Raw genomic sequence first — 24160 nt, forward strand, 5'->3', positions numbered from 1 at the left:
TTCGGCTCAATAGGTCAATGTCGGTGTTTATGCACAAGTGGAAACATCTTCTCTAAACCTACCCTATCAAGTCCCTGTATAATTTTTAGCATCACTATCAGGTTATAATATCTGCTGTCCTAATATCTGCTTAGTGGCTTGGTGCCAAATCTTGTCTGGTGGTGCTCCCATGAAACAACTTAGCAACTTTAACACAGTAAAATGTCCGATGTAAAAGCAAATTTAGAACCACAGCACTGAAAGAGGCCATTCAGCCCAGTCTTGTTAGGGACATATATCCACTGTCATCAGAAACCACAACGTACACCTGCACCAATAAGTAGACCTGGAATGTACAATGACTTCGCCGACAAGCAGGACATGGCTCGCCAGTAAAAGAGCACAAATAATTGTATAGTATTTCAGAAGAGGAACAGAACCCAGTTTTCTAACAGAATTTATGTGCTTTATGTACAGATGTGGATGTTGACAAACCTGATGAGAAATCAATCATGACCTACGTAGCTCAGTTCCTGAAACATTATCCAGATCCACGGGAGACAGAAAACGAACCTGTTGAGGAAGAGGTAAGTCCTTTCAATTGTTACCCTTTTGGCTCACTATGGAATCAAAGAATGATACAGTAGAGCCATCCAATTAGTATCAGTCCCACAGCTGCATCAATTTTTTTCTCTTCAAATATTTATCCAATTCCCCTTTGAAAGTTACTGTTGAATCTGCTTCCATTATCCTTTCATTCAGCATGTTGCAGATCAGAGCAACCCACTGTGTAAATTTTTTCTTCCACGTGTATACCTCTGGTTCTTTTGCCAATCACCTTCAATCTGTGCCCTCTGTTTACCAACCCTTCTGTCACTGGGAATAAGTCCTCCTTTTTTACTCTATCAAGACGATTCATGATTACGAACACTTCAGTTATGTCTCTTAACCTTCTCAGTCCCAGGAAGAACAACCCAGCTTCTCAATTCTCTTCACATAACAGATGAGCCTCATCCTTTGTACCACCTTAATATATCTTTTTTGTACCCTTTCTGAGGCCTTGAAATCCTTCTTAAAGTCTGATGCCCATAATTGAACATAATGCCCCATCTGAGGTCTAACCTGGGTTTTGTAAAGATTTAGCGTTACTTCCTTGCTTTCTTTGTTTCAAATTGAAATGAAATTGGGAAGCCTCCTTGTCTCGGTAAATGTACCACTATCTCCCTGAGTAAATGCATCGCTATCTGCAGTGTTAAAGAAAGAACTTGCATTCGTACAGTGCTTTTCCAACTTCAAGACCTCCCAACACATTTTACATTGAAACACAGAAGCTAATTTCTGCACAACAAGGTCCCAAAAACAACAATGTGATAATGGTCAGATAATCTGCTTTAGAAGGAAGGTCTTGTGGTGCAGTGGCAGCTCCCCTAACTCTGGGCCATGATGGCCATGGTGCGTTCATAACATGGCCAGTCAGGTTAATTATCAGCTGGTAAATCTTTCCAATAAGCAGGCAGTAAGAGTAGGAGAATTTCCTGGTCAGCCAAAGTGCAGAAGGCAATGGCAAACCACTGCAGTACTTTGCCAAACATAATCATGGACCAATCTGCTAGAAGTATCTGAAGGAGGAGGAGGAGGAGGAGGAATCTGCTTCACTATAGTATGCTCAGGAACAGATATTGGCCAGGCGTCCCCTGCTTTTCTTTGAAAAGTGGCATCTCCCACAGTGTGGCACTGCACTTTGAGGTCTGCTTGGATTGTGTACTTAACGCCTCTGGAGTGGGGATTGAACCCACACCTTCTGACACAGGTGAAAGTGCTGCCACTGAGTCGTGCCTGATATTGTTCAGATGTAGGTCTCTATGCTAATTGTTGACGGGCCACCTAACTGACGGGAGCATCTTGGCAGATCCTGATCCTGTTCTTCCCTGTCACCCATAGACGTATATTTCTGCCAAAGTTACGGAAGAGCGATCAAGTCTCTTCAGTTCACATCAGGTGAACTTCCCCCGGGTGAAGAAGCTAGTTGTCGTGTCACACCAAGAGTATGATTCAGCATCTGAACCAAACCCAGTCAAGGACAGGACTGAACAGTGATAATACTAAAAATCAATCCTATGGTCACTCTTATTTGTTCCCATCGGGGCCCAGCCATATTTTAAACATATTGGGCAGAATTTTACGAGTTGGCGAGCGGGGGTGGGGCGCTCACTGATGTGTAAAATGACGCGCGGTGACGTTGGGGGAATCTCCCGATGTCACCATGCTTGATTTATATTTTCAGGAAGGCGGGAGCGCAGCCAAATCAATTGAGGCCATTGTCAGGATCAATTAAGTAATTAAAGGACCTGCACGTCCAACCTTAAGGTTGGTGGGCAGGCCAGGAGCCCCAGCGGGCAATAGGAAAAACATGAAACCTCATCCACGGGCAGGATGAGGCTTCATGTAGGCTTTAAAAAATGTAAATAAAGATTTTGTAAAAATTATGGACATGTCCCAGCCCATGTGACATTGTCACACGAGGGGACATGTCAGGGAATTTTTTTTTTCTTATTTTTAATATTTTTGAGAGCAGAGCTGATCACCCTGAGGCTGCACTTAGCCTCTGCCCGCACAGGGAACACGTAGCACTTCCCTGCGGACATCACGCTGGGCGGGCCTTCATTGGGCACGTAAAATGGATCGGAAGCGTGCCCATACACGCCTGCCCATCAACTCCCCCTCCCCACCCACACACACACACACCACCACCACTCGCCCCCCCCCCCCCGCCCAAAACCCCCACAACGGGGGGAATATTCAGCCCATTGTGCCTACCAATCTCGGCTTCTTTCATCTGTCTGAAGCTGATTGTTGATGAGACAGTTTAGAGCATTCCCTCTCTGATGTAAGCCTTAAAATCACTGCAACTGTCCAAAATCCTTATCAATTTATCTGTCCTGAGTTTTATATCTGGAGTCTAAAACATTTTATTCATGCAGCATTTTAAAAAAAAAGCTCCAACAATATTTTTGATGGTTTGGACTTGAAGTCTAAGTGGTTTATAAATGGAGCACTTTTCCACAGTTAACCTGGACCCTCAAGCTTTATACTCAAGTAGATTACTTCCTTAAACTTGAGCTTATCCAAAACTGCTGCCTGTATCCTAGCTTGCAGCATCATCCCATTCGCTCAGTACCCCTCTACTCGCTGGCCTACATTGGCCCCTGGTTTTGCACTGCCTCAAATTTAAAAATATCATCCTTGATTTCAAATTCCTTCAAAACCTTTCCCCTCCCTATTGCTGCAACCCTCTCCAGCCCAACACCTCCAAGAATTCTTGTTTTCCTCCAATTCTGACCTCAATTTCTTTCATCCCACAATTGGTGGCTGTGCCTTCAGCTGCCAAGGCCCGAAACTCTCTACCCTTCTCTCCTCTAACATTCTCCTTATAACCTACCAAGCATTTAGTCATCATTAAGTGACTTGGCGTTAAATGTTTTCTGATAATGCTCCTGTGAAATACCTTTGGGACGCTTTACTGCACTAAGGCTTTATACAAGTGCAAATTATTGTTGCTGAAGTGTGTAAGAACTTGAGCTCATGAGACTTACGGGCACCATCCTGTACTTGGCATTATTCTTGCACAGTAGCATGCAGCTTTCCAAATTTCTGGTATTATTTTTGTGTGTTTGCACTGCAAGACTGATGAATAATATCCTGTCAGAAAGCATTGATACTAAAATGTGTACATTTTGAGAATTTTTTTTCTTTCATGGGATGTGGGCGTCGCTGGCTGGGTCATCATTAGTTACCCATCCCTAATTGCCCTTGAGAAGGTGGGGATGAGCTGCCTTCTTGAACCGCTGCAGTCCGTGTGGTGTAGGTACACCCACAATGCTGTTAGGGAGGGAGTTCCAGGAATTTGATCCAGTGATAGTGAAGGAACGGCAATGTAGTTGCAAGTCAGGAGGGGAGCTTGCAGGTGGTGGTGTTCCCATGCGTCTGCTGCCCATGCCCTTCTAGGTGCAAATCTATCAAGACATGGGGCCTAAATGCAGGATCAAGCACTCTAGATGTGTCACCTGGACTGGCTTTCCTGTTTGCTGTGCCACATATGCTTAGACTGGTGCCAAGTTCTCTCGATATCTTTGATCATTCTCATTGGTAAATGTTTCTGAAATCCTCTCATGAAGTTGCATCTATTATGACAGAGCCGATGAGTTGCTCAAATCCCACAGGGAAACTTGAAACAACTGTCATAACCCATTTTTTGCAATTTGTATGTTTCGAGATGCAGGGTTTGAATTCAGTAGTAATAAGACCACCGAGTCTCAAGAGGTTTTGTATAAAACTAAATTAAACATTTATTAATACAAGAAGGATTGTAACCACATACATATGTCTACAAAATTACTGTAATAACTACATAAATCCCCTAATTAATCTGACTCTCAATTACACCCCTCGTAAGGCAACAGTAAAACTCATAGATTTAACAGACCTCTGGCAAAGCACATCCTGGACATTTGCAATCAAAATGAGTTTCTTTCAGCTCTGGGTCCTTGCAGGCAGACTTGAGGCTCACAGGCTGGAGCCTTCTCACACTTGTTGGATCTTAAAATGCCTCTACCTTACATACAATCTCCTTTCTCCTTTATACATATCTTTCTCCTTGAATGTAAATTGTCCATTGTATCACTAGGCTTTTAACTTTACTTCCTCTAACAATAACATCCTTTCATCCCATCAATTCTATTAGTAAACTGAAAAAAAAACATTGCTTGGCGTCTTCTGGATAGGTGCAAGATTTCACCCGCAGTCTTGAATGGATTCTAACAAATGCAAATTTACACTTTACCTTCTACCCTCCTTACATTTATCTAATTAGCATCTCAAAACTACCGTACATCAAAGCACCCAGACTAGCTGGTTTTAATCCAGATAAAACACACACGTGGGCACAGACCCCACCAGAACTCTATTTTAAAAAATAATTTCCAATAACATTATAGACAATAATATCTCTTCATGACAGCATCTGTGTCATTCACAATAATCAGTGAAGTTTACCTATGGCTCCACAAAAGGATTATGCAACATTGTGAATTTAGGTTTGAGTGAATGCAACTGGGAATAGACAGTAACAAAAACAGAAAATGCTAGAAATACTCTGCAGGTCTAGCAGCATATGTGGAGAGAGAAGCAGAGTTAACGTTTCAGGTTGGTGACCATTTGTCAGAACTGGGAGTGCTTTAAGATGTTTAAGCAAGTCAGGGAAAGGAGGTAGGGTGAGGAAAGAAAATGGAAAGGAAAGGGTGGAAGTCAGCAGAGATTAAGTGATGAGAGGGATGAAGATATGAGGCAAAAAGAAACAAAAGATGTGTCTAGAGGAGGTATAAATGGGAATGGCAGATTCACCGCCAACTGCTGCCACCCCAAAAAAGGGGCAGCGACTATGATCTGAAAATGCTGAACTCAGTGTTGACTCTGGAAGTCTGTAAAATGCCTAGTTAAAGATGAGATGATGTGCCTCCAGCTTATGTTGAGCTTCATTTTAACAGTGTAGGAGACCGAAACAGAGAGGTCAGAATGGGAGTGGAGTGGAGAATTAAAATGACAAGTGACCATAAGCTTGGGATCACACTTTCAGATTGAGTAGTGGTGCTCTGCGATGCTGTCACCCCATCTCTGCTGAGCCCCTCAATGCAGGGATGAGGTGGGGGGGAGATGCGGAGTTGCGGAGATGACATTGTGAGCAGCGAACAAAGTACATAAAATGGAAAGAAGTACTAGGAAATCGCCTTTTCACCTGAAAGGATTGTTTGGAGCCTTGTGTGGTGAGAAGGGAGGAGGTAAAAGGGCAGGTGTATCATCTCTTGAGTGTGCACAGAAAGGTGCCGTGGGGACGACAGAGGGTGCTGGGGCTGATTGAGGAGTGGACCAGGATGTCAGGGAGGGAATGGTCCCTTTTGAAGGCTGAGAGGGGAGGGGAAGATGCGCTTGGTGGTGGCATCATGCAGGAGGTGGCGGAAATGGCAGAAGACGATCTGTTAAATGCGGAAGATGTTGAGGTGGAAAGTGAGGACAAGGGGAACCCTATCATGATTCTGGAAGGGTTGAACATTTTGCTTCTGCCCTTGTTCAGCCTCTAATTACTTACAGCATCATCTTTCACCATTTTGTGTTCTGTCAGCGAGAGGACAGACTGATGTTGAGGGAGGCAAAAGCTTGGCTGGAACAGTTTGAACGAGACATCACAAGGATGCAAGTAGCTGAAGGAGGACTGCAGGAACGATACCGGGTGAGTTTGAATCTTCCACCCCCTTTTGAGGGGTAACCCAATCAATTCCTTTTGAACCTTGTCAGGCGAGATGGGGAGAAACAGTTTCCCCATGAGAATCCTGAATTGCGGGGGGTGGGGAGGGGGGGGGGGTGCATAACCTTAAAATTAGAGTTAGGTTAGGTGTGAAACCAGGAAGTACCTTTTCATTCGAAGGTAGGAATTTGCAACCCTCTCCCCCAAATGGCAGTGGATTTTGGAGCTCAGTTAAAATTTCAGAGACTAAGATCCATAGATTATTGTTGGGTCATGGTATCAAAGGATATGGCAGCTAAATAGAGCTGATGTACAAGTCAGCCATGATCTAACTCAATTTTGGAGAAGGCTCAAGGGGCTGAGTGGCCTCATGTCCCTAAAGTTTTTGCCAGTTTTCTCTCATTCCCCTTGATGGGTGTTATCTCCTTGCTGGGCCACAGTGGACCTTCAACATCTCCCCCCCACCCCATCCGTATGGTCATTATTCCTGTGTTTATCTTGGTGCTGAGTGTCCTCAGGTTAGTTGACCATGAGATGGGGAGAGCCATTGACAGCCACGTCTACCTGCTAGAAACTGATCTGGAGTGGGAATTCCCTATCCAAAATGTCAGCTCCTTGATCCAGGGGTTGTTGAGGACAGATGTAGCACAGCACCAGCTGAGACCAGTCAACTCAGACCAGGACTGAGCTCACTGGATGAACCCTGAAAGAACCCTCCCCTTTTCTGTACATTTATTTGTGATGGACTACACTCCACTTTCCTGTATGTGTGCAGCTGCAACAAGGCTCGAACAACTCGACATTCTCCAGGGCATAGCAATTTGCTTAGCTGACCAATTTGCCATCATAACCATTGACTCTCCCTCCACCACTAATGCACTGTGGCGGCAGGATGCACAGCAACAACTCGCCAAAGCTTCTTTGGTAGTTGATCCCAAACCCGTGATCTACATCAGCTAGAAGGACAAGGGCCTCAGGCTGATACGGACATCATCAGCTTTACGTTCCCCTCCAAGTGACATATACCGTCCAACTAGGACATATATCATTCTTGGTCAAAATCCTTGGATTCCCAACCTAATAACTCTCTGGGAGCATCTTCGCTACACAGACTGTAGTTGTTCAAGAGGAAGGCCTGCCATCACCTTCTCAAGAGTAACTGGGATGGACTCTAAATGCTGGTCTTTTCCTGAGATTGAATTTGAAACATATCCCCATCACCTCTGACCACCCAATTATTCTGCAGTGAGAGGTGTGGAGGGAGGGGAGTACGGGAGGGGTGGAGAGGTGGGAAAGGTACGGGAGTGAAAGATAGGCTTTTATATCAATGGTTGGCTGTTGCAGTTTTATTTTTGACTGGTAGAGCTATTGCTGATTTAACAAGCCAACCTTGAATAATTACAAAACCTGCTCGAGAATGGCTGCTAAGCAGGAAGTCAGACTGAGTGATCTTAGCAACTGTTTCACTCTGGATATATATTTTTGGGTATGGTATCATTGCTCTGTTTTATGTATATAATTTTGTACATATTTTTCCTTAGTTGTTTAAAAGTTTTCGAGGTCAGTATGAAGTTAAAAAGAAGCATGTTGAAGCGATAATTCAGCCCGCACAGAAAGATGGGAAACTGTCCCTGGATCAGGTTACAGTGAAGCAGATATGGGAGAGAGTGTCGGCCAGAGTAAGTTATCAGAGTGACTCTGCAAAGTCTCACTTACGTCAGTCTTTCCCTTTTTCTACTGCTTTTGTTGTATTTTGTTTGTTATGCTGTGTGATGGTTCCCCGTTAGGATAAGTGCATTAAATGTGGCCCTTTTTGAGATAGGTGTTAGTTATGTAACTCGCACCCCTCTAGATGGTCCTAGACTTTGCATACATGTTGCCATGTGAACCGCTGCTATTGAATTTTCATTCTGTCCTCACATTGGAGCTAGTTCCTGGAGTTGGATGAATGAGAAGCAGGAGTAGGCCATTCAGCCCCTTGAACCTGCTCCACCATTCAATAAGATCATGGCTGATCTGATTGTGGCCTCAACTCCACATTCCGCCCACACCCAATAACCTTTGATTCCTTTGTTAGTTAAGAATCTATCTACCTCTGCCTCAATGCCTCAAAAATATTCAATGACTCTGCCTGCACCACTCTCCGGGGGAAGAGAGTTATAAAGACTCACAACCGGCTAAGAGAAAAACATTCTTCTCATCTCTGCCTTTAATGGGAGACCTCTTATTTTTTAACTGTGTCCCTTAGTTCTAGTCTCCCCTACAAGGAGAAACATCCTCTCAGCATGCGCCCTGCCAAGTCCCCTCAGGATCTTACATGTTTCAATAAGATATCACCTCTCACTCTTCTTGAACCCACAACCTCCTAGCAAGAGTGCCCCCCACTGAGCTAAGCTGAAATGAAATTACCAGCCTCTCTGATGTCGATTGTTTAGAATATATGTGACTACAAAAGTGGGAAAGAACTCTTTCTCCCCACATTTATTTCTCATTGTGATTGAGCTTCTTCCACCAAGCAGACAGTCGGAGTTGTTCCCCCATTATTGGCAGGGCTGGAGTTTTGAAAATTCTCTTTCTCGCCGCCTTTCACATACTTCACAATGTACCTTTAGTCTCTCCCAAGCAAGTACATCTTCTAAATATCACCATGAGTTACAGCAAAGGGTTGTAGTCAGGGGCTATGTCTGCTGCCCATGGGCGACAAGGTTATACTACCTACACAGAACCAAGTCACACTTCATCTGATTGCAATGATTCATTTGATATCTAATAGGAAGCAAGTCTAATGTTTGCTTTGTCTTCCTCAGCTTCTTGATTGGCACATCATTCTGGACAAATCACTCCCTGGCCCTCTGGGCACCATTGGGGCATGGCTGCACAGAGTGGAGGCTATTCTCGGGGAAGAAATTATAATTCAGCAAGCGCACGACGAAACGGCCAACATCATCCACAGGAAACTGGAACAACATAAGGTGAGAGGGTAGTGGGGAAGGCGGGGGTGATGGTGGTGCTGGGGTGTTTGTTGGGATATGTCGCTGGGCAGTGCCAGGTCTCCCTCCATGGGAGCACCCGTCAGACAACCCGCAATCCCAATTCCCTGGTGGTTCACTACCATTAATCATAAAATCTTATCCGAACCAGACTTGTTCAGGACTTCCTGAATAATGATTGCAGAGTAATATATAGTGTGGAATATTATGGGAAAGGCAGAGCCATTCCTATTGGATATAACTGGGATGACAGTCATTACACTCTGATGAAGAGCTATTGATCAGAATTGTTGGGTTATATTTAACCTAGGGGTTTCAGGACCCCTCTGTCATGCTTAAGTGGGGGTCAGCAGCTTGCACTGTGAGGGGAACACTCGCTTACTTGTGATCTTACCCAAATTAGTCAATGGCCAAAGGACAGGCTCGCTCCCCAATTAAGGATGGATAAGACACTAGTTAGGCCTCATCTAACTAGTTCTAGGTGCCATACTTGAGGAAGGATGTGAAGGCATTGGAGAGAGCACAGAGGAGATTGACAAGAACAGGTCCAGGGATAAAGAACTGTAGTTATGAGGATAGATTGGAGAGGTTGGGACTGTTTTCCTTGGAGGAAAGAAGGCAGAGAGGAGACTTGATAGAGCCATTCAAGATCCTGAGGGTTATGGACAGGGTAAATAATGAGAAAATGTTCCCACCCAAGCGAGCATCAAGAACTAGAGGGCACAGATTCAAAATAATTGGCAAAAGAAGTAAATGTGATGTGAGGAAATCTTTTTTCACCCAGAGGGTGGTTGGAGTCTGGAATGAATTTTCTGAGAGAGTGGTGGAAGCAGGTTTGATCAAGGTATTCAAAAAAGAATTGGATTGCTATCTGAAAAAAGAGAATGTGCAAGGTTACAGGGATAAGGCAGGGGAGTGGGATTAGATAGAAGGGTCTTTCAGAAAGCCAGTGCAGACTTGATGGGCCGAATGGCCTCCTTCTGCACTGTAAAGATCCTGTGATGATGGGTGGACTCTCGAAGGTGGAGGGCCACTAGGAGGCCCTCCAGCACTGAAGCAGTAGCAGGATGCTATTCAAGGTAAGTGAGGGAGAGGGTGCCCCAAAATGGAGGTGCATCCTCTCCAGATTTTTAAATCTAAACATAATAAAAGACCTTATTCGCAGCCCGGCCACCGCTGAGGAGTTGGTGGGGTACCCTTCCACAGAGTGGCCTGGGGTTAATGCGGAAGCCAGCCAGGGAGGGCACCAAAGCTTGCCTGGAGCCTGGTCCCCCATTCTACTGCCTCAGAAACCTGGAGGTTGACTGGAAAACTCTAGCCGTGGCCAATAGGCCTCAAAAAGCCTTTGCACACTTTGATAAGCTACCTGCTACTTGTGGGTGGCTAGCCCTGCTTACCCCATCGCACCTTGGGGAAAATGGACAATTGGGGTTTAAAAATCCAATACGTTGACTCTTTTCTCTCTGCACAGATATTATGAGATCTATTGAGTATTTCCAGCATTTTCTGTTTTCCTTACATTCCACTGTTTGTGTGTATCACAGGGAATGTGAAAGTTGGGTACATTTTGTTACCAGTTGCAAGTTGGCATTGGGTTAAATTAAACTAGTACTGGCCCCTCCAGACACATTGATCATTTACACTTGGAACAACAGATCTCATGCGTTCAATCTTTGTCAGGTCACAAGACTGGATTTAAGTTGTTTTTACATCTGCAGTTTTAGATTGACGAAAATGGTTCCAGGGATGAGGAACTTCGGTTATAAAGATGGATTGGAGAAGTTAGGACTGCTTTCTTTCGAGAAAAAGAGATAGAAAGGACTTTTGATAGAGGCTTTAAAAATCATGAAGGATCTGGACAGAGTAGGTAGGGGAAAAACTGTTCCCACTTGTGAAAGGATTGAGAACGAGAGGGCACAAATGTAAATTAATTAGTAAAAGAAGCAACAATGATAAAAGGCAGCCAGTGGTTTGGATTTGGAATGCTCTGCCTGAGAATGTGATGGAGGCAGGTTCAATTGAAGCATTCAAAAGGGAACTAGACTCTTATTTGAAAAGGAAGAATGTGCAGGGTTATGGGGGGAAGGCGAGAGAATGGAACTAAGTCCGTTGCTCATTTGGAGAGCCAATGCAGACACGATGGGCCAAATGGCCTCCTTCTGAACTGTAATGGTTCTGTGGAGGCCTGTGTTGCACAGAATTTAAAGCCCAGAATCAGGCCATTCAGCCCAATAGGTCTAGGCTGATGCTAACTGCAGAGACAAAGGGGGGTGGGGCGGGGGAGGGGAAATCTGCTTTGTGTTGTTACCTCAAGTGAGCTAGTCTTCTAAAACATACTGAGAGTGCATTTTTCTAGTGGGAAAATATCACCTGATGGTCATCCCAATTGAGTCAACAGTGCAGGTGACTCTGGCTCTCTCTAGTCAGGGCAGTTCCTTTGGTAACTTTAGAGGCTGAATTTGTATTTGTTTAGAGTCTTTCACATTATCAGAATGACCCAAAGTGTTTCACAGCCAATGAATGGCTTTTGAAGCAAAGTCACATTATTTTGTAACCAAGCACAGCAGCCAATTTGTGCAGAACCAGGTCCCACAAGCAGCAGTTTAAGCTGTCTTTGGTTGAGAGATAAACCTTGGCCAGGAGGCCAGCTCCTCTTTGACATAGTGCCCTGGGGCCTTTATATTTGCAAGAACAGACTGGGCTCCAGTTTAACATCTCACCTCTGACAGTGGAGTGCTGCACTAGACTGTCATCCTCGATTATATGCTCAAGTTTCTGGAGGGGGGCCTGAACCCTCACAACCTCCTGACTCGGAGGTGAGAGTGTTATCACTGACAATAACCTCACAAAGGTCTGGAGGATCTCTCAGTTGCAACTTGAGAAGATGCTATCTGGTAGCAGTTGAAGATATTCCACTAGCCAGCGTGGAGCCCAGGTCTAGTCTGAGACTAGCCCACCTTCTTAAAGTGTAGTCACACCTGGAGTCGCATGTGGAGTCACACCTAGAGTCAAATCTGAAGCGATAGTTTACTAACAAATTTGGCAGCTGCTTGATCCTATTAATGAGAACTAATGAGTGACTATCAAATTTGTGCTTTGATAATTTCTCAGAATTAACGCACTGACTTGTATCTGTTTCCTCCCCAGGATGTGATAAAGGCGTTAGAAAGTCATAAACAAATATTCCGCCAGATCCACAGGGCAGGATCTGTGAATGGGATACCCATCCCGGTGGATCAGCTAGCAGATGCTGCAGAACGGTGAGCACAATATCAAGTTAGGTAAATCCACATCAACTCAATGGTTGAAAGCCAGTGCACCTGGTTAAATACTGGGAATCTTAACCTTCTCTTTTCAATTACTGTGGCCTTTTCTATATAAATTTCTCACAACCTGAGTGGGCAATTACACTGAAATTTCAAGTATGTTATTTACTGGGAGACTGAAGCGTGTCCTGGAGTGTCTTTGTGGAATTTGACATTTTGAACCAGCACTGTGGCTGATTTAAAGACTTTGGGTATATGGTGATAGCTAACTGATGTCTCCTGAAAAAAGGAAGGTGCGATCTTGTATAGCATGCTATAGGTCCTCAAGATGTCTCAAAGTCTCGCGACCAATGATACTTTTGAAGTGTTGTCTCTCTTGTAATGTTGACAAACACAGCAGCTAATTTGCACACAGCAAGATCCCACAGGCAGCAGTGAGATAACAGGCTGATAACCCGTTGTTTTTTTGAGGGATGAATGTTGACTCATCCAAATGATGTTGAGACAAGATGGTAGTCGGTTCTTATTTCGATTTATCCTTTGCAATATCAGCACTAGTGTAAATTGGAAACCACATCGCTCTCTGATTTAGACAGCCCATGGTGCTTCCTGGTGGCCGCTTCCTACCTACCTCCAGTGTTGGGTAGATTTTCCTTGAGGCTGGTAGGTTGAACCTATGACAACACTCTCACCTTTGAGTCTGTAGGTTGTGGATGTCGAGCCCCACTCCAGAGACTTGAGCACAAAATCTAGGCTGGTACTCTAGTGTAGTAGTTAGGGAATGCTGTACCGTCTCAGGTAGCATCTTTCAGAAGAGAATTAAACTGAGCCTCCGTCTTCCCTCTCAGGTAGACGTCAAAGATCCCACGGCACCATTTTGAAGAAATGCAAAAGGAGTTGCCCTTACTGCCCCCTGCCCTGGTGTCTTGGCCAATATTTATCCCTCAGCCAAGAGCACAAAACCAGGTGGATCTATCATTACTACGTAGCGGTTTGTGGGATCTTGCTGTGTGCATATTAGCAGCTGCGTTTCCTACATTATGACAGCAACTACACCTCAAAATGTACCTAATTGGCTGTAAAGAGATTTGGAACATTCTGAGGTCGCAAAAGGCACTATATAAATGTAAGTCTTTCTTACTTTTTCCTTTAAGAAAACAGTGATATTAATTGTTCACCTTCATGCATCTATACCATTGCCTGTGGCCTGTTTCTAGCATTAACCTCACATATGCTCCCTCTTTCCAGGTTTGATTTCATTACAACTGCATCCAAGCTCCATTTAACAAGGCTGGACTTCCTAGAGTTGAAGTATCGTCTTCTGGCGTTCCTGGTCCTTGCTGAAACCAAACTCAAATCGTGGATCATCAAATATGGCAGGAAAGAATCAGTTCAACATCTCCTCCAAAATTATATTGTGAGGAGTATTTCAGTGAAATTACATAATCAGGAATACATCAGTGAAATTATACGATCAGGAATATTTCCATGCAATTATATTATCAGGAATATGTCAGTGAATTTTTATTATGCAGAATATTTCACTGATATTGTATTAAGGGAGGAGGTCTTGTGGCGCAGTGGATAGCCTCCCTGCCTTTGAGCCAGAAGCTCCAGGTTTGAGTCCCATTCAGGACTTGATGGCCAAGGCAGGTGTGTTCATAACGTGGCCAAACAGGTTTAGTATCAATTTATGGAGGCTAATGGAATGCTATCCTTTACTACGAGAGGGATTGAACATAAAAGTAGGGATAAAAACAAAAAAACTGCGGATGCTGGAAATCCAAAACAAAAACAAAAACAGAATTACCTGGAAAAACTCAGCCGGTCTGGCAGCATCGGCGGAGAAGAAAAGAGTTGACGTTTCGAGTCCTCATGACCCTTCGACAGAACTTGAGTTCGAGTCCAAGAAAGAGTTGAAATATAAGCTGGTTTAAGGTGTGTGTGTGGGGGGTGGAGAGAGAGAGAGATAGAAGTGGAGTGGAGGTGTGGTTGTAGGGACAAACAAGCAGTGATAGAAGCAGATCATCAAAAGATGTCAACAACAATAGAACAAAAGAACACATAGGTGTTAAAGTTAAAGTTGGTGATATCTAAACGAATGTGCTAATTAAGAATGGATGGTAGGGCACTCAAGGTATAGCTCTAGTGGGAGCGGGGAGAGCATAAAAGATTAAAAAAAATTTTAAAAAAAAAAAATAATGGAAATAGGTGGGAAAAGGAAAATCTGTATAATTTATTGGGAAAAAAAAGGAAGGGGGAAACAGAAAGGGGGTGGGGATGGGGGAGGGAGCTCACGACCTAAAGTTGTTGAATTCAATATTCAGTCCGGAAGGCTGTAAAGTGCCTAGTCGGAAGATGAGGTGCTGTTCCTCCAGTTTGCGTTGGGCTTCACTGGAACAATGCAGCAAGCCAAGGACAGAGACATGGGCAAGAGAGCAGGGTGGAGTGTTAAAATGGCAAGCGACAGGGAGGTTTGGGTCATTCTTGCGGACAGACCGCAGGTGTTCTGCAAAGCGGTCGCCCAGTTTACGTTTACAGACCAAACGTAAACTGGGCGACCACTTTGCAGAACACCTGCGGTCTGTCCACAAGAATGACCCAAACCTCCCTGTCGCTTGCCATTTTAACACTCCACCCTGCTCTCTTGCCCACATGTCTGTCCTTGGCTTGCTGCATTGTTCCAGTGAAGCCCAACGCAAACTGGAGGTACAACACCTCATCTTCCGACTAGGCACTTTACAGCCTTCCGGACTGAATATTGAATTCAACAACTTTAGGTCGTGAACTCCCTCCCCCATCCCCACCCCCTTTCTGTTTCCCCCTTCCTTTTTTTCCAATAAATTATAAAGATTTTCCTTTTCCCACCTATTTCCATTATTTAAAAAAAAATTTAAATCTTTTATGTTCTCCCCACCCCCCCACTAGAGCTATACCTTGAGTGCCCTACCATCCATTCTTAATTAGCACATTCGTTTAGATAATATCACCAACTTTAACTTTAACACCTATGTGTTCTTTTGTTCTATTGTTGTTGACATCTTTTGATGATCTGCTTCTATCACTGCTTGTTTGTCCCTACAACCACACCCCCACTCCACTTCTCTCTCTTTCTCTCTCTCTCCGCCCCCCACACACACACCTTACACCAGCTTATATTTCAACTCTTTCTTGGACTCGAACTCAATGTCTGTCGAAGAGTCATGAGGACTCGAAACGTCAACTCTTTTCTTCTCCGCCGATGCTGCCAGACCTGCTGAGTTTTTCCAGGTAATTCTGTTTTGTTTAGAACAAATTCTAATTTGTTTTTATAAAAGTAGGGATGTTATGCTCCAGTCATACAGGGCATTGGTGAGACTGCACCTCGAATACTGTGTGCAGTTTTGATCTCCTTATTTAAGGAAGGATGTAAATGCATTGGAGACGGTTCAGAGGAGGTTTACTAGATTGATACCTGGAATGAGTGGGTTGTCTTATGAGGAAAGGTTGGACAGACTGGGCTTGTCTCCACTGGAGTTTGGAAGAGCGAGGGGTGTTTGATTGAAGTATACAGGATCCTGAACGGCCTTGACAAAGTGGATATCGAAAGCATGTTAACTCTTGTGAGTGAGTCCAGAACTGGGGGCACTCTTTTAAAATTAGAGGTCACCCTTTAGAACTGAGATGAGGAGAAATGTTTTCTCTTGGAGGGTTGTGCAACTTTGGAATTCTCTGTCTCAGAAGATGGTGGAGGCAGGGTCATTGAATATTTTTAAGGTAGAGGTAGATAGATTCTTGTTAGGCAAGGAAATCAAAGGTTATTGAGGGTAGTTGGGAATGTGGAAATCGAAACACAAGAAGATCAGCCATGATCTTAATGAATGGTGGAGCAGGCTCAAGGGGCTGAATGGTCTACTCCTGTTCCGATTTCTTATGTTCTTATGTTGTAAATCCTTCAAATACGCCTATGGCAGGCGGTAAGAGGGGTGGAGACTCCTGGTCAGCCATGCTTGATGTGGAGTGGAACCCCTCAAGCAATAGCCACTGGCGACAGGCTAGTGACCTGTTCTAGGAGAAAACAGCTATGGAAACAGACATATGCACATGCTTTGACTGACTCTTGAGCGAGTTGGCATGGGAAGAGAAAAGATAAAATGAGAAAGTAGATTATATTAAGGTGTAGTCCAATTGCTGACATGTACTATATAGCATTGTTAATGGCTGTGCTAATTGGATAAGTAATCATGAGTTCAGTCAGTTACATAAACTCTTGTTAGATCCTATCTGGAGAACTGCGTTCAGTTCAGGGCATTGCACCTCAGGAAGGATACAGTGACCTCGGAGAGGGTGGGGTGTGGATTCACCAGAATGATATTGGGGCTAAAAATGTTAAATGATAGGACAGATTGCATAACAACTTGTATTCTTGAGCATAGAAAATTAAGAGGTGATCTATTCAGTTGTTTAAAATCATCAAAGGATTTTAATAGGTGTTACAGACAGGAGGGGGATTAATTTAAACAGCCCTGATTTCTTCTCCTCACCACCCGTCCGGAAACAGAAAAGTGTTTTTGATTTTTGATTTCCCCCTTTACATCTGCTGGCATATTTTCCCAACCCCTCAGTTTTGCTGTGATCCAATCCTCTATTAATAACTCCACAGCAAACTCAGGGTAGGGTGAACTAAAATTAATTTTACAGCCACTCAAAAATGTGGGAGGGGCTATCACTACGTATCCCCCCAGTACATTCATACAATAAAAGAGGGATAAGGGAAAGAAAGAGGTACAGGGCAAAGACCACAGAGAAGATAAGAATTATTGTTTCACGTGAGCCCAGAGTCCAGAATCAAAGTCCAAGGGTGTATCCCTTCATAGAATCAGCCGGTTGAGGACTGATGCTGAATAATCCACTCTTCGCAATGACTTTCATGATGGGAGAGGCATGTAGAGATGAATTAGTCTTTAAGGCACTGGTACAGGTGTTCAGAAGTTCCAGTAGAAAACAGTGTAGGTGGAGAGCTAGGTATTCAAAAATATGGATACAGCCCTTTTTCTGCTGCTACCTGCTAGATGGAAAATGGCAGCCTTCCTTTTTTTAGCTCCACAAGGCAATATTACAGGTTCTATCAGCTTGGGGGTGGGGGTGAAGTGTCATGTGGCATGACTCCCACTTCTCCACCTTGGTTTGGACAAAGGATATATATTCCTGGTCTGGCTTCTTGAGATGGTTAATGTTTCACCCATTAATAAGTTCAGCAGAGATTTCCGGGTCCTTTTGCCCTCACAGAGGGATCGTCTCCATTGGTCAGGGGCCTGGTTTTAGAGATGAAAAGGGTTTTTGTACCAGTCCTGGGGATTTGATCTCCACAATCACAGAGGCATTAGGATCTCTTTAGAGATAACGAGTTTGCTGCTGTTCTAAAAGCCAAAAATTCCTTTTGTGAGAGTCAAAGCCAGCCATGTCTTCAGTCACGTTAAAGGCTTTGTCAATTTTTAAGAAAAATAATTTTATAGATTAGCCTGGATGATATATATACATATATATTTTATAAAAGTATAGAATGAGGTCTTAGACCCCTGACAATAGGGTAGATAGAGAGAAACTATTTCCTCTGGTGGAGAAGTTCAGAACAAGTAGGTATAATCTTAATATTGGAGCTAGGTCATTCAGGGATGATGTCAGGAAGCACTTCTTCACATCATGGGTAGTGGAAATCTAGGACACTCTGCCCCAAAAACCTATTGAGATTTTGCACAACTGAAATTTCATTTCCTCCCCTTTGTACCGCCTCTTGAGATAAAGGCAACAACCCATTAGTCATTTAAGACCGCATGACTCTTTTCAGAGCTAAAGAGAAGTACATACGGACTCAAAACGTTAACTCTGTTTCTCTCTCCACAAATGCTGCTGCACCTGAGTTTTTCCAGCATTTCCTGTTTCTATTTCAGATTCCCAGCATCCGCAGTATTTTGCTTTTAATCCATTAGTCATTTTTAAAATTACTTTTTGTTCCTACGACCTTTTAGTGATTTGTGTATGGACCACCCAATCTCATTGACATCTTTGATCTTTCTCTGAAGGCATTTGTCGAGGGCAACAAGTTTTTTGGACACTATGAGGTCACCTTCCAGTCTCTGAAGCAAGCGGCTGATGCCTATTTGAAAGTTGAGGATTCAGGTAACAGGCCGCTTGTTAACGTTATCCCTTTTCCTGTGCCGCGTGAATGCTCTGACAAGCGACATCCTTGCCCAATTTCTCTGTCCCACTGCTCGGGATCTTACCCTGTTATTTCTGTTCCTGTAGCTGAAGAGAGAGAGAATGTCAACAAGTTCCTGACTGACTCGATGGTCCAGTGGCGCAATCTGTCTGTGGAGGTGCGCAGTGTCAGGAGCATGCTGGAAGAGGTGGTCACCAACTGGGACAAGTACACTAATACAGTGGCAGGCCTACAGGCCTGGCTAGAAGACGCAGAGAAGATGCTGAATCAACCAGAACTTGCCAAGAAGGTAAAACATGACAATATCCTGTTAGTAAAATCTGCAGAGCTCTGATTGATACACTGCCACTGTAGAATGTAGAGGCATCCAGTTTTATAATTCTTGTTTTAAACAGCTTAATGATCAGCATCATGACAAAGTGAACTGGTACAAGGGCAATGGTGAGCTGCAGGAGGTAAAATAGTGAGAAGGCATCAGATAATGAGCAGGGGTGGGGCAATGGTGAGTGGGAAGGGTCAGTGGCGGGCTTGTATAGGGGAGGAATGAGTCAATATAGTGTTAATAGTGAACGAATGTAGGTTAATGATGAACTGGTATAGGGAAAACTGTGAGCTGGTATAAGGCAATAGTGAGCTGACAGGATAATAGTGAGCTCGTGTTGGGGTAACAGCAAGTTTATCCAGTAGCAATAGCAAGTGGATACAGGGATCAGTAAAGAATCAACTCCCTTGTACACATTGTGTGAAGTGCGTGTTGGATGTGACACATTTATGTCATGCTGGAATATATATGATGATATCTGAGAGCGAAGACTTGGGGTGAGTTTAACATTTGGAAGAGATTCAGGTTCAGTAGCTCTCACTGGGCTAAGTCAACTCATTATGTACTTTTTATTTCTGTTCAGATACCCTACAGCAAAATCAAGGACTTTGTCTGGACAGTAAACTTCTAAGGATAGAGCTTAGTTCACCCAATATCAGTCAAATCAGCTCAAAAGATTGAGATATTTCAAAGGCAAATCACTTTCAGTACAAATTGAGTTTCCACAATCTGCTTTTAAAAAGATTTGCTGGAAGCTGACCCTGCCCACAAAACTGACTGCAGCCCAGATTGAATTAATCACCATGGCGCCCAACTGTGGGCCCACAAGGAGGCTCTTCAAATTAACCTTCTATTTAGATGTGGGGACACCCAACAAGTGCTTTCTTGAAGTTTCTAAATATTCAAAACATCTAATTTCTTAAGAAATTGGTTAGTATGCACTAGTGGAGCTAATAAATATTTTCTTTTAAAGTCATTTTCCCTTATTTAAAATCAGGTCACTCATGGGTGGGGGACTCCTTCTTATTAAAAATGCTTATTTTCTTTTGTGTGATGAACTCAATTTCAGCCTAATTAATAAAACTGCACCAGTTTACCACTCTTAAATATACCAAGGAATATTTTATTGGAAAAAAATAAACAATTAAATTCTAAAAAGCAGCCCCAAGACGCTGGTTCATGGTAGATTTATGTTTGTACTTATGCAAATGAATTAGATCTGAAATTTGCACCATAACTTATCTTTGAAAAATAGACCTAAATTTCGGCACAATTTGTGCCCAAATTGGCGATTGCACCCAAAGCGAAAACTTGATCCTAGATTAAAGGAAACTGGAAACGCTTAACTAGCACTATATGGATCACTCAGAACTACCTCAATGCTCTTTAGATAAGGAATGACTTTGGACTGCAATTACTGTTGTTATGCAGGCAGATACAATGCCATTTTATGGATAGCAAGATCCCATAAATGGGGGTTTGCTGACTGACCAGTTAATCTGTTTTTGGTGGTGGTTTAGGGAAGAATATTGACCAAAGGTGAGAATTCTTTGCTTTTCTTCGAATGGGTGCCTGGGGCTCTTTAACATCCGTCTCTATCACACCGACAGAACAGTGCGTTTCTTTAGACGGACAGAACCTGAAGAATATGCAGCACATCCTTGGTAACCTACAGCTGCAGAAAACTAAGGTGTTGGCTCGAGCACTGGAGTGGAAAATTCTGACTCTCAAGTCCCAGCACCTTGAGCTGAGCTGACACTTTAAGAAGGTTATGCATTGGACCAGCTGTTGTTTCCCGTATTGTACATAAATGGCAAAGTCAGGTCGCTGCACAATTACCTCATCAAAAGCAATTGCTAATATTTAACGTTCAATGTTCCCTTCTTACATGACTTATATGTTTGTGTTTGAAGGACTTCTTCCGACACCTCCCTCACTGGATCGAACAGCACTCCATCATGAACGACGCAGGAAATTTCCTCATTGAGACATGCGATGAATTGGTCTCTCGCGACCTCAAACAGCAGCTGCTCCTACTGAACGGACGTTGGAGGGAGCTCTTCGTCAAAGTGAAACACGTAGGTTGTCCTGGGTCCAACTGTTCCTTCTTTTAGGATTGAATATCATAGAGGATCCTGGAGGCCAGCAGTGCTCAGTGCCCTGGATAAACGCTGAGGAAAGCGCACAGCACTGCTGACAGGAGCAACTTGCACGTTATTAGGACTTATGCTCAGTTGCTATGCAAAGAGAAGAGAGGCCCCATTATTTTTTTATGGCTGTTGCTGGGAAAGCCAGCAATTGTTCCCCATTCTCAGTTGCCCTGAGAAGATCATGGTGGTTGTCCTTCTTGCGACTGTGTTTCCTTTCCCAATTGAGTGGCTTGCTGGGTCACTTCAGATCACATTAAAAGCCAAGCTCGTTGTGCTGGACTGAGGTCACATGTATGCCCAATCCAGATGAGGCATGGCTGGCTTCGTTCCAGGAAAAAAGCTAGTTAGATTTTTACAACAATCTGGCAGTTTTCACGTGAGGAAATCATCTACTTCCCACCAAAAGGAGCTTTGAAAAATGATTAGGTATTGTTTTTGATCAGAATACTTTAGTGGGAACCATTTTGTTCTGATTAATGAATGCCACTGTTTAATTGTGCGCCAAGTAATCATTAAATTTAATGTTTTATTGCATTGTATGTTCACATCCTGCATATCCACAGTGATGATTGGGTGGGAATTAATATCTTCCAGCAACTTATATCTAAATAAAGGCGAGGTGTGAAGAAATTATTTCTGAGTATTTGCACATCAATGGGATGTGTTATAAAATATCCTTTGGAGCCTCCACACTAACTGGCGAGGAGGTTACATCCTGTTACTTCAGAATGGGATTGCTTTCAATAGTCCCAGCGATGCAATAATGTGTTCCTGTTTGTAGTATGCACGTGCAGATGAGGTGGACAAACTGAAGAAGGAATATCTGGATGGAGTCTCTGCTTTGAAGAGCTTCGTGGAGACTGCGAATGAGAAACAAAATGCCCCCGTGGATGTGTCTTTCCTCAACGTCAAGACCTATGTGCAAGATATAGAGGTACCAGACTCTGTTGTGATGATGGACTGTGTATGTGTGTGTGTGTGTGTGTGTGTGTGTGTGTGTGTGTCCATGATTCATTAAACTGGGGCAGGTTAATAGAGATAGTGTGCCTGTGAGAACTGAGATAAAAGGGTAAAGGTGTTAGGTTCATGCATTTGTAATGAGGGGCTATGGTGTGTTTGGGTTACAGGTAATTAGGTTGGATTTAAATTTTGCATTATAAGATAAGTAGGGACTTGGCTTTTCAGCTGTTGAATTTCAAATGGAAGAAGTGACAAAGAACTTTTACAACTTACAAAGGTTTCAAGGGTAAACAGGGGAAGGTATATTAAATTTTACTGACCCGAACAGAAAGGTAATAGGAAAACAACAGACCTTTATGTTTGGAAAAGTTGAGTTCAAAGAGGTGTTTGAGGACAATGGAATTAGAGATGAAAGGGAAAAAAGACATTTAAGGAAAAATGTTTAGCTTAGTTGATGTGGCTGTATGGGGAAATGCCTTGAAGACCAAATCTGTGGGCTGGCAAGGTGTGAAATTTTTGAATTTGAAGCAGTCACCCAGTTTTCAAGCCAGAAAAGTCTTTATTGTCAGAAATCAGTTTGTTTCTGAACCTTCTTTTTGCATTTCCACATCAGAGTGGAAGTGTTTGAGGAGTCATGTGGTATACCTTTATTAAAGTGACAATTATTTGCTTTGGGTAATATTACAGGATTTTATAGTTGAAATCTATAAGGGAGTTATTGCCAAGAAGATAGTTTACTTGTGTATTTTTGACCAAGTGGGTTTTTTGGATGTTGCTCTCTGAGACTGTTTTAACTGTGTAACTTTAATCTTATGTGCTTATGTTTTATATTCTTTTTAATAAACCTTTTAATTTTTACAGTTCTAAAGGTGCTACTGGAGTTCTATTACTTTGGGGTCAGTAGCTTTTCCTCCTCATTTTCAAAATACAAAAAGAAACGTTTATGATCAGTACGACAGGTTTTCCTCTGGGATCTGGCTTGCTCAGCAGTAACATCTGCTGTGGTCATAACACTGTACAGGTTGAGAGAGTGGGGCAGGTTTTTGACTTGACACTTGGATATAAAGCTGCATTTCAGTTGCCTGTTGGGTGATTCCACGATGCCAGTTTTACACCCGGGCAGGCCCCTGCTGAAAACCTAACATGCTTGGTGAGTGGAGGATTAGTTGTAGGAGATTTGTGAAATGTAGTGAAAACTAAAGTGGGGGAAGCAACTTTATGCTGAGGTAATTGTTGGATGCAAGTTTATTTTGCGTGAAAGGTTGGAAGTAGTAGGTAAAGAGAAATTGACGAAGAACATTCCTTAAAAGCATAAGAGCAAATGGTGCTCATAAATTTAACCCCTATGGTATTATACAAAGACAGGACTTTTTGTACAGATGCATAAAATCTCAGTGTTGACAGACTGGGTGCCAGTTCAACGCAAGTCCACAGTGATGGCTTGGGTTTCTACTGTTGATGCGTGGATATGAAAACCTTATATAAGTGGTAGTAACATTGACACCGCTGTAGCGTACAGTAAACTGAACCACAACGATTCACTGAAGCACAATGGCTGGGCTCTGTAAAAGGCCTTGCTTCAGCGACTTTAGTTTCCAAGAGCTGTTTGCTGGCTGACCTTGCTGGATTGTCACGAGCTGTTGTTTGTGTTTCTGATGTGCTTTGTAGGTTATAAAGCAAAAAGTGCCAATAATGGAAGCTCAGTACAAACTGGTCTCCAAGACAGCTCAACAGTTAACAAAAGACACACCCCAGGATGAAGTAACACAGATGCTGGCCACAATGTCGACTGTTAAGGACCAGCTGATAAAAGTAAGCATCGGCCTTTGAACGAGGGGTCGGAACCCTGAGTTGGAATCACAATAGAATTGTTACAGCAGGAGCGTTACACGGAAGAAGGTCATTCGGCCCTTTCTGCCCGTGCTGGCTCTCCTAAGGAGCAATTCACGTCCTGCCACTCCCCCGCCCCTTCCCCACATCATTACTCACCCCTCCT

This window comes from Carcharodon carcharias, chromosome 2, assembly GCF_017639515.1.
Source record: "Carcharodon carcharias isolate sCarCar2 chromosome 2, sCarCar2.pri, whole genome shotgun sequence".
Taxonomy (NCBI): domain Eukaryota; kingdom Metazoa; phylum Chordata; class Chondrichthyes; order Lamniformes; family Lamnidae; genus Carcharodon; species Carcharodon carcharias.